The following is a 12,026-nucleotide window of genomic DNA, read 5'->3' on the forward strand; positions in this document are numbered from 1 at the left end:
TGAGTAGCTGATATTATTTGGCACTTTATAAGATTATTTTTTGGTAATAAGCTGCAACAGGTGGCTGAGGGTTGGAAACAGCAGCTAAGGCTAAAATCCTCTTACGCCTTAGGGGAAGACTATCACTGTGTTTTAATACTACAATTAAACATAATAGCATGCAACAGACCTCTACAGAACTCTGCAAGATATTGTATACCAAACATCTCTCATTTAACTTTTTATTTGGTGGTTGCCATTACCATGTTAATGAGTCTCATGCACATTACGTGAGGAATCACATTTACTAAACAGACTGTGACAGATCAAGGCACATGTTGTCTTTGTGTGTTTGTGTGTGTGTGTGTGTGTGTGTGTGTGTGTGTGTGTGTGTGTGTGTGTGTGTGTGTGTGTTTGTGTGTGTGTGTGTGTGTGTGTGTGTGTGTGTGTGTGTGTGTGTGTGTGTGTGTGTGTGTGTGTGTGTGTGTGTGTGTGTGTGTGTGTGTGTGTGTGTGTGTTATCCTTACAAATGTAACAAATATATGTTTCTTCATGTTGCTTTTTTACAATTGTCATATTTTTGGACTATTGTAAGTTTAATTAAAGGGACACTCCACTTTTTTGAAAAAATATGCTAATTTTCCAGCTCCCCTAGAGTTAAAGTCGCAATGAAATTGAAATGAAAAACTATATATATTTTTTTAAATATTGTGGTATTATTAACAAATGACTTATCTGTGAGCTTCATTATTTTTTAAAAAAATCGTGTGTGCTCATAATCTTTAATCAAAAATGCAAATCTCCTCCCCTCTTCAAAACGATCTCTCTTCACTTCTGGTCATAATGTATGGCAGGTTGGCGGGGTCCGGGAGAAGATCGCAGTGATTAGCAATTAGCAACACGACCCAACTTCAAACGATCCAATCAGATCTTGATGGACAAATTCAAATCCAGCCCTGCCTTATTTCATCTCAAAAGCCGTTTCATTCGGATATACGTCACCACGGGGAAAATAAGGCAATCGCTACTTCCGTTTCATGGCGACTTTAAAGCAACAGTAAAGAGTTTTTGCTCTTTGCTCCCCCTACAGGTTAGAAGTGTAATTGTCCATTACCACTGTCGTAAATACTGCAGCATAGCTGACTCGGATTGGATTGTAGGTCTGCCGAAGTTTTCATTCGAACTACAGGACCGCTACCCGACGGTTGTAAACTTCTTTAGTGCGGTTTTGGCCGATAGAGGGCTGCAAAGTGAATGTGAAAGTGCCGTTTACCCTGTTTCGAGTGGATGATGGACTGAAACTTTTTTGGAAACGTTATTTTGAGGTAAAAAAAACTCTTTGGTGTTACTTTAAACATTGGATTTTTACCGTTTTGCAATCCATTCAGTCGGTCTCCGGGTCTGGCGCTAGCACTTTTAGCATAGCTTAGCACAATACATTGAATCTGATTAGACCATTAGCATCACGCTAAGAAATAACCAAAGGGTTTAGATATTTTTCCTAGTTACATTGTGTACTAAAACCGATGGAAATTTAAAATTGTGATTTTCTAGGCAGATATGGTTAGGAACTTCACTCTCATTCTGGCGTAATAATCAAGGACTTTGCTGATGTAACATGGCTGCAGCAGGCGCACTGCCCGAAAATAGTCCCCTGCTATTGAAAGTAACCAAGGGAACTATTTTCTGTCGATCTTAGTACACAATGTAACGTTTTAAATAGGAAAAATATGGAAACTCTTTGGTTATTTTAAGTGCGATGCTAACGGTCTAATCAGATTCAATGGATTGTGCTAAGCTATGCTAAAAGTACTAGCGCCAGACCCGGAGATCAGATGAATGGATTCCAAAGTGGTAAGAATCAAATGTTTAACTCTAGGGGAGCTGGAAAATGAGTATATTAAAAAAAGTGGAATGTCCCTTTAAGTGCTTAATGGAAGTTCACACTAAATACTTCTTTTGCCACAAGAAGCAGTTTTGTTCTGTTTTTTATTTTTTCATTTTATCTACATGTTTCATGTGTTTTCTGTTTGTATCTCAATAAAGAATGCGAAAAATAAATATGGATGGTCATTAACACTTTGCTTTTTAAACAACAAAGCTGGTGGTGGCCTAATAAACTTTCACACCACACTCTAAACATATATCATCATGATACTTTTAGATTACTATTTTTGGTACCTTGTTAGGGTACTTAAAAAATTTTTTGTCAAAAGTGGTGCATTTTATGATATGTGTCTCCCCCTGGCGTTAACTTATGGTTATTTGGCACCATCCCAACCTCATTTCGACCACATGGTCGCAGCACAGACCACTTTTATAACCTCTTACTTATAAGTCACAAAGCGCCTTTCTTGTTTCCTTCTTTTTGCACCATGACATCACAAGGAGATGTTTGTTTTTCTTGAACTGGCTTCTAAGAAACGCACTTCTTGTTTCAGGTCTTGATTGTACTTTCTGATGTCTTAACTGAAGGACATCCTGTTTGTACCCAGCAATGGCCAATGAGTTCCCACTGTTTGATGATTGACTGACGTTCATAAAAACTAAACTAAACATCAGATAGGCTAATAACAACCAGTTTTTTTAGTTAGTTCATATGTTAGCGAGTAGTATCTTAAGTCAGTTTATATAAAGATCGCAAACAGGAACAGATTGGGAATTTTTCAGGTTGGATCATAGTTTGGAAACTCCCATTGATGCAGATCAGCCTACCAAAATCACCGATACTCAGATGAACTCGTGCTCTTGAAAAACAGCTCTATCCCGAAACCAACATTAAATCCAGAAACCAACATCAATCCTGGTAAGATTGACATATAATATTAAACCAAATTATTTGAATAATTTACCTAGGTCTTGCGTAATGTAAAAAACGCTAATTTTTACACCTACGCGCCTTGCATGTTCTGTAAGGAAGTATACGTCTTATCATTTACATAACGTTGTTTTTATCGTTTATTATTATTTTTTAATGTAATTATCATATTTTTATGCATAAACCTTTATAAATTATTGACTTCCGGTTTTGACACGCGTGCTATGTGCTTCTATTTTGTATGTTAGTAGTAGTAGCGCTGGACATACGCATTGAAGCATGCCAGGCATCCTCAAGATCTACTTTATCGGAACAATGTTTTCGGTTTTGGTGGCTCTTTTTGGACTAGTGGACTCTGTCGGGGGTCTGATGTATCCTCAAGGTTCTGCTCTGACTGAGGATTGCTGGATAGAGAAACAACCTTCAGTTTCTCCTTCACGGACTGCTGCCGACGCAAAGCGCCGCGTGGAATTACGATGATCGCGTGGACGTTCATCTCTTCTCCAAGTCTTGTTGGTAAATGGTCTGTGCTTTAAGGTTACTGATTGACTATAAGACCAAACATGGATAAAAAAAGACCAAACATGGATTAACTTCCTTTTGCACTGCTGTTAGACATTTGTCTATGTGGACTTGTATGCATCAAATATGAAATACTTGGCATACAGTGCGCGTGAAGAACACAATTGAGATCTACTGGTACATGTATCAAAGTTTTGACCGTGGTTGGATGTTATTTTTGTTACTGTGGAAGGCTTGTCTGATTTAACATCGGCAGCTGTCCAAAAGAAGACTTTTTGTGGATATACTGTAAAGTTGTGTTAAGGAGGAAAAATACTGAACACATACTGTATGATCAATTTTCCACATTAAATAAATAGTGTTATGTACTATTACTATATTTTTTATATACTATATCTAGTATGAATTCTACAAACTAGAATACTATATATATACTACATTGTTTTTGAACCTCACTATGGTAAATTTTAAACTATACTACAGTATTTACTACACTTTATCAATTCACTATTCTTCAGAAAAGTGTAGGCTAGTAATTACAGTAGTATACTATAGTATACATTAGCAAAGTGTAATAATTACTGTATTATACTACAGTATAGTACAATTTACTTCTGTGTACAGTGTATTTTTTCTTTCATTTGGGCTGTAAAATATTGAAATCTTTGTTTATGCTTATTTTTTGTAATGTTTTTTTAGTTTGTGACTTTATATATTGTCCAGGTCAAGGGTGACCCACTTAAAAAGGTATCGTCTATCCGGGACCCACCAACATAAACATAAAATGTTTTAATGGAAGTTTGAGGAAACACACATTATTTTCTTTTTCATAATTGAGTAGTTTTTATTTTCCTTGTCATTTTATTAATGAAATGATTGCAATATCCAAATACCTTATGGTATATCATATCAAAATCATTGTCATTGCTTGTCATTAATTGCACTTTTTGTGTCATTCACCCGCTACAGAAAAGTGACCTTGAGCGACTCACCTTATTCCAATGTGTGACTCACAGTTTGGAAACCCCTGATCTACTATTAGGAGTGTTAAAACATATCAAAACTACACTTTTCGAACACACTAGTTATTAAGAATTTGAGAAACTCATCGAGTGAATGTTTGTACTAAGTACTGTATATTGTTTGATTTTTTTGTCTGTTTCTTACATTTTGAGCAACATCTGAAAGATAACATGTTTGTGGACAAACCAAAAATATGTTTGTTACTTAATACTGTTTTATAAACAAATGAATAAAAAGTCATCAAAAAAAGGTTTTATTTACAGTTGCCACCTTTCAAAACAATTGCTATATAGACCAATGAAGATCATATAATTGTATTTCTTCTTTAATGTGGTAAAAAGCAGGTTGGGTGAGATGCAGAAAGTGCTTGTTAATAAGGTGCAATAGATCTGTCTCCATTCGTATTCTCTTCACAAAGACATTCTTTACAAAAAGTGACATGTATTTGCAATGCTCGTGTTACAAATTGCACCATTTAAAAATACCTTGACGCAAGCAGTTTTATTGTGTAAAATGATACATGTATGACAAAGTCACGCCCCAGTTTCTGCAGAAACATTATGTAGGTTGATGGAAATCGTTCATTAAGGTCATTTAGGGTAAGCACGATGAGCACATGCCTCTCTTTCTCTCTCCATTATCATCAAATGTTAAGATTTGAGGTTATTGACTAATATCTCAAGGCAGCCTTTTTAGCAAGATTGTACTCGCAGCAGAGTTAACAGACATCCTGTATTATAAGCTTATCAGTAACAATTCAGAAGTAAATTCAACTTTCTTCTATTCCATGAACTTAGTTTCGTTTTTATTTGGACTTCCTTAAAATGTTGGTCTTAAAACTTGTGAAGATGAACTTTATTTAAGATAGCTAGCCAATTGCATACCTTTTTAATAATTAAATAAATTTATCAACTTACAAACTAAAATTTAAAGGTTGTTTTGTTTATTTCTGCTTTCCATTTAAACTTCGCAGTGCATTAAGTAACTTGGTTGTGATGTTTCCTATTCTTGCTTTGAACAAAAGCATCAGCTATGACTAAATGTACTGTGTGTTTAAGGCAAATGAAAGGCAAACAGACATTCAGCTCTTGTGAGGTCATAAGGACATTAAGGTCATAGGACATTGCATAAATGTAATATTCAATTATATTCGATAATACTAGATGTAATGATATTGTGAGATGTATGCAGTTTTACTGAATGCATTTGTATTATCTCTTTTGATTAAATGGAGCAAGAGCGCTCTCTCTTGGCTAATACAATAACAGACGTTCAACACCCTTTACACACACACACACACACACACACACACACACACACACACACACACGTGTCAGTAATTAAGCAACACACTTTCCAAACACTTCTTACTATTATTGCTTTAAATATTAGCTTTTTCAGGATAACAACAAAGAAGTTGCACAATTACAGTTATACTGTAAATGTCATGGAAAATCTTTGAACGTCCAACTGACAGGAAGACAGCTAAGAATAGCAAGGGCCTGAGTTTCCACCCACCCTCACAGACAGGAGTTCCTCTACGCAATGATCTGGAAGACACAGTGTCTCAGTACAGCGGATGGCCATCTCAATACTGCGCTGTCCTGACATGTTTACATATGACATAACAATAAATTTAAACGAGTATTGTTCAGCTTGTCATGTCCATTAGCAGGAACATTTTTGGCTATTTGCAAAGAAATTTGTTTTTGGGCCCCAACGTGACAAAGTGGAAAATACATATTACATTATTTATTAAAAAACAGAATAAAATATAGTAACGCTTATGGTGGTGTACTTTGAAATAATAATTCATAAATAGGACTCACTAAATTACACATAAATCAATAGTCTTTTTTACATTGCATTTTAATATATATACACGGCTTGTATAAATCTTATTCAAGGCACGCCATTGTGTTATATATGGAAAAAAAATTTAGCAGTAGTGCATTTCACAATTTTACATGCATTTGCAATGTCATTTAACCAACATGCTTTTGGGGCCATTTTAGAATAATAAATCTGCCTTCATTTTTCCAGATTTTCATTATTCTGCATGCAAATATACTGTTGTACCTCTTTTTCTTATTTAGCACTAAGGTTACTAGAAATATGAATATGCAAACATAAGTAATCTATAACAGTTGCACATTTAAAAAAACGAAAAGGTACAACAAAGTTATAATTCATAAATATTATACAACAATTACACAATTAATTATGTTATATAATTAAAAATAAATTGAAAAATTATGTCTTTTCATCACACTCCTGTGTATTTGTGTTAAGTTTTACAGTCTAAAACTCTAAAAACAAACTGTGCTAAATAGCACTAAAAGTGGTTCTTGGCTCGTAATCATAGAGGAACCATTTTTAGTGCTATATAACACCTATGAAGCACCTATATGAAGAACCATACGACTCGAGGGTCTTATAGCACCACTATAGCACCACATATGGTTCTACAAAGCACCTTATGGTTCTACACAGGTGCTTCATTGGTACTTCATCGGTGCTATATGGCACTTAAAATGGTTGCTCTATGATTGCGAACCAAGAACCACTTTTAGTCCTATTTAGCACCGTTTGTTTTTAGAGTGTACACTGTAAAAAAAATGCAGCGTGAAGTTTAAACAACTTGGTTCTGCAAGGCAATTGAACCTACTATTTCAAGTTTTGCCTTGTGAGAAGTTGACACAACTTATAAAATCAAGATTTGGTTTGTCTTTTTTTTTTCAGATTTCTACCAGCTATTTTGGGGTTAAGAAGAATCAATAAATATAATAACCAAATATTTTTCTTTGAACATGAAGCAGTGTAATTGTCCATGTTTGTGTACAGCAGGTTCACTATTAACTATTATGGTGCAAAACAAACACAAGAAATGGATGTCCACGCATCCAGGTCTTGGGAGGTTAACTTAATTTTTTTAGTTAAAGTAAAAAACATTTTGATTTGACAAAAATGCTGTGTATGTATTACAGTGTACTCTCACTAAAGTCTGTTTGGCTTAAAAATGTACAGGCCTTCAAATTTCCAAATGCAAATATAATGCTAAAATTCCTCTATTCCTCATTTAGTTCAGCAGTTACTGGAACTTGTACATATTTTCACTCTAAAAATACTGTTTCTGTCAGCATGAATTACAAATATACATCTGTAACAGAGACGATTTTAAGCAGAAGTCATATGCTGGTTAACATTTCACCAAGTCAAGTCAATGTATGTAATATGCACTACGTATAACTCAACACTGTAATGTCTCAAATGTCAATTGCACTATTAGGAAGAGCTGAAAAAAACACCACACTAGTCACTAATATGAGTCTATTAAGACCACCAGCAATGACATAGCCTACACCCCCTACCTCCAGCTTGGAGCCACATGACTGCTGACAGAGGGGAGGGGATGGTAGTCTGTAAGGAGTGGGCCTGCATTCCTGGTGCCAGTAAGCATACTTGGCATTCCTGGCTTCTCCTAGTGGTTCTCAATGAGCCATTTGACTATGAGGCTTGTTTCACCCTCAGAGTGGCAGAATCAGCCTCGGTGGATGAGGGTTGCAGCTCATGGAGAATAGGGTACTATTCATGCCATAGGCTACTAGGACTAGAATGATGCCATTGAAATGTAATGTGCACTGTGGGGCACATCAAGAAGTGGGATGTTTAAATTCATTGCAGATAGGAGAGGAATGGTTTGATTCACATGGTTGTTTTATAGTTATCTAGAGGGATTTAATTAGCAATGACAAATATGTGCCAAATGTGAAAATAATAAAATGTGTTTCCTGTAGCATGATAAGTTGAGCATTGCTTTAGTAGTGCATTTCTTCCTACTTCTAGTCCTCTGTCCTATTTTAAAGGAATACTCCACTTTCATTAAAAAAATGCACAATATTTACTCACGACACTATCCATGTGATGCGCCAGTGCGACCTTACACGTTGCGTAATTACCTCAAAAGGTCAATATGCAATACGTAAGGTTACACTGGCACGTCACACGGCTAATGCAAGCTGAGAAGTTATGATTCGAAAGTACATATTTTTTATTTATTTTTTGTCGAAAATTGCTATCGTTTCGTCAGATAAGATCCTTATGCCTCGTTTGGGATCGTAATTACATTGAAACTGTGTACTGTTAAGGTCCAAAAAAATCTATTAAGTGTCGTGCACACCAAAATCTTTTAAACGCGGCTGAAAACGCCTGGACAACGCCGAATGCCAGCTGTTTTTCAGCTAATTGCCAGCTTTCTTCAGCTGAGTGCTTTGGTAGGTCTGATACGTCAGCTGTGAGACAGTTGGTTGCTGTGATACTTGTCCCGCCCCTCCTCCACTGTGATTGGATGGCCGCGTAAGAACTGACATTGACGAGCGGAGCTTTTTACCCAAAGCTGAATATTTTTCAACATAACCGTCTGGGCGCCGGTTTTCAGCGCGGAAGAAAACCGCTAGCTGCTGGCTTATTTGCAAAACGCCGAGCTTCCATTGGAAACGATTGAAAACATGTGCCGACCGCGGTCGTAAAAGTTTTGGTGTGCACGTCACCCTAAAGAGCACCTATTGTCCGATTCACATTTTTTTATTTCCTTTGGTGTATAAATGTGTATTAGTACGTTAACGACAATCAAAAGGTACATACCCCAAAGTAAACGATGACGCGAATTATCGTTTCCAACGTAAATCTCTTTTCTTGGACTACAACAAACACACGGATTGTATACAACAGGTTACTTCCTGGGATTGGTAATGTAGACAAGACCGACATTATCATAATTCCTTCTACTTTGGACTTACAGCCTGTAAGTTAACTCATGGTGTGCGACCAAATCTTTCAAACATGGTAAGGAGCGTCACATTTCCGGCTGATGTCAGAGGTTTTCAGGCCAATCACAACGTACAGATTAGCTGGCCAATCAGAGACACAGACAGTGCTGTAGTCCAGGGTATATGCAGGTATACAGCGTATACCCACTTCTTTTTCCGTCGATTTGCGTATACCCACTTCTAAACAGTGATTTAGTGCAGGGTATACGCAGGTTTACGGCGTATTTCCACTTCTCTTGTAGCTAATCCAATCGCATGATGTGAATAAACGCAAAAATATACCCTAAAACACTCAGTAAAATAAGTTAATTATGCGATAAGGAGGACCGAGGTATCGGATTCCCTTTGAAATATGATTTGCCTAAATGCCATTGGGCGTTGACAATGCCCAACGCAATTGGATTAGAGAACTGTTAATCACTACCTGGTTCACTGCCTGCCATCATTAATAGGAAAGATTAAGCGAACTTCTGAAACTTTTTTAACATACCTTGTAATGCTACATCCCCGTTTTTAGCTAGCAGTTCAAGCTAACGATAGTAATCAACAGTTGTTAGCCAGAAGCTCACTAACGATTGCCAAGCGCCCTCATCCACTCCATTCGCCTCCCACACCCCAAGTCAGAGAAGATGCTGACAGAGATGTAGCCTGTCCCGCTACAGTTTCCAACGAAGACGTAAACCAAAGTGAGCACTTTTAAATAACAGGAACTTTAATGAAGGTTTGAATTGTTTATTTTAGAATATCCAGCCGTTATATGCAGCCGTTGCAGACGCGCAATGAATATTGGGATATCCTCCGCTGTTAAGGATCCATTCGTTCTATCCTTAACATCGCGGAGAAATGAGGACGCATTTTGAGGCTTCATTCTAAGCATCCTTTGAACTGGGACGTCCTTACCAGCCTCAAGTCGCGCTGCTGTGACCATAGATATGTATATAAAGGCTAGATGGCTCGTCCGCGCTGCTGGCCAATTGAGTGCAACGTCCGCATTTTGGCGGCCATCTTACAAAAGGGCGCTCGCTCACTCGTAGCATTGAGTTTTAATGATGCAGGTACTTTTAAATGACCATAACTTGCTTAATTTTTTACCGATTTTCAAACGGTTTGGTTTGTTATAAACGTCAAAGATGTACCTATGACACTGCATACCTATACTAAAAATAAAAAATAAATTCATGAAACATGTTAAAGCATCCAGAATTATAGCCACGTTAATAACGTTTGTAAAAACCCAAACCGTTTGAAAATCGGTAGAAAATTGAGCAAGTTATGGTCATTTAAAAGTACCTGCACCATTAAACTCAATGCTACGAGTGAGCGAGCGCCCTGTCGTAAGATGGCCACCAGGTGATGCCGTTAGGGACTCCGCCTTGAGCCATCTAGCCTTTATATACATATCTATGGCTGTGACGCAATCGGTCTTAAAATACGTCCTTAGAAGGTCGCAGCCTTTGAATTGGGACACAGCGTTCGTCTATTCCTATAGTCTGTGAGCCAGTAGGCCTATTTTCTGAAAAATCTGCACCTCTTTGTGACTTTAATTTCATAATGATCCTTACTATAAGAAGTCAAGCATCAGAAATTAAGTGACAATGTGAAAATACTACTAGTTAATTTTGTGGTGTTCTACTTGCAAGACTATTTACATGCTGTTTATAACAAAGCCGTTTTTCTATTGCTGGGACGCTTTAAAAAAATTGGGGGCGTAATTAAGAGTATCCACTTCTCCAGGCACCACTACACAACTGGACACAGAGTGTAATCTGGAGTTACAAAAATGTACGATATGTGGAAAAAATTTGTTTTTTAACCATAAACAATGTGAACACATTGGGCCCTATTTTAACGATCTGAACCCAAGTCCGAAGCGCAAAGCGCAAGTGACTTTGTGGGCGGATCTTGGGCGCTGTTGCTATTTTCCCGGCGGGAGAAATAAGTCTTGCGCCGGGCGCAAATCAATAAGGGGTTGGTCTGAAGTAGGTTCATTATTCATAGGTGTGTTTTGGGCGTAACGTCAAATAAACCAATCAGAACGCTATCCAACATTCCCTTTAAACCCAAGGGCGCAAGTTCCATGGCGGGTTGCTATTATTATGACGGATTTGACAGGCGCACGCCAAGAGCGGTTCACAGCCGAGGAGACCGACGTTCTTGTAAGAGCAGTCAAAGACAGAGAAGTTGTTTTGTATGGGGATGGGAGAAACTTGCCCAAATCAGCTTCGGTTAAACAGGCGTGAGAGGAAATAGCCGCAATTGTCTCATCAGCTGCGCCAAGCACTACAATGATGTCAGGAGACGGGGGGATCCCAAGCTTGCCAGCATAAATCGGGCACGCCGGGCATACAGGAGGACATCGCTGCGTCCACCCTCACCGCTGAAAGGGTTTGGGGGCTTTGAAATCGGACACAAGAAACGCAAGCAAGGTCCAACCCCAAAGTACACTTACAAATCAAGTTCACATACATGAAGGTTTCTTATGAAAACATTTTAATTATTATTTAGATAAAATAAACGTAATACAGCCACACAACAAACTTATGAAAATATTTTAATCATTATTTGCATGATAATTGTTTAACGCTGCCACATAAAATAAATAAAAACTATCACCACAATGCTCACCACAATGATTTCCCTTATCAATATTTTTTATTGTAACAATTTATGATTTAATGATTTCCCTTATCTTATATTTTTTATTGTAACAATTTATGATTTGCAAAAATAACTGTTGCATCTGTGTAGATTAGATAAGCAATGCGCGTTGTGCACCGTCAAGCATGCGCCCTTAAAATAGCATAATAAACCACGCGCAACGCGCCACTTACTTTAGACTAGTTTTTTTTGGTTAG

At 37.4% G+C, this 12,026-nt stretch overlaps 1 long non-coding RNA gene across 1 annotated transcript; it reads left to right on the forward strand.

Moving 5' to 3' along the window:
• Positions 1 to 2,251: 2,251 nt before the first annotated feature.
• On the forward strand, positions 2,252 to 3,818 carry LOC129432722 (uncharacterized). Its single transcript, XR_008640234.2, has 2 exons — positions 2,252 to 2,785; positions 3,046 to 3,818. It is a non-coding gene; the product is annotated as an uncharacterized lncRNA (long non-coding RNA).
• The last annotated feature ends 8,208 nt before the right edge of the window (positions 3,819 to 12,026 follow it).

Source organism: Misgurnus anguillicaudatus, chromosome 1 (genome assembly GCF_027580225.2).
Source record: "Misgurnus anguillicaudatus chromosome 1, ASM2758022v2, whole genome shotgun sequence".
NCBI classification, from domain to species: Eukaryota; Metazoa; Chordata; class Actinopteri; order Cypriniformes; family Cobitidae; genus Misgurnus; species Misgurnus anguillicaudatus.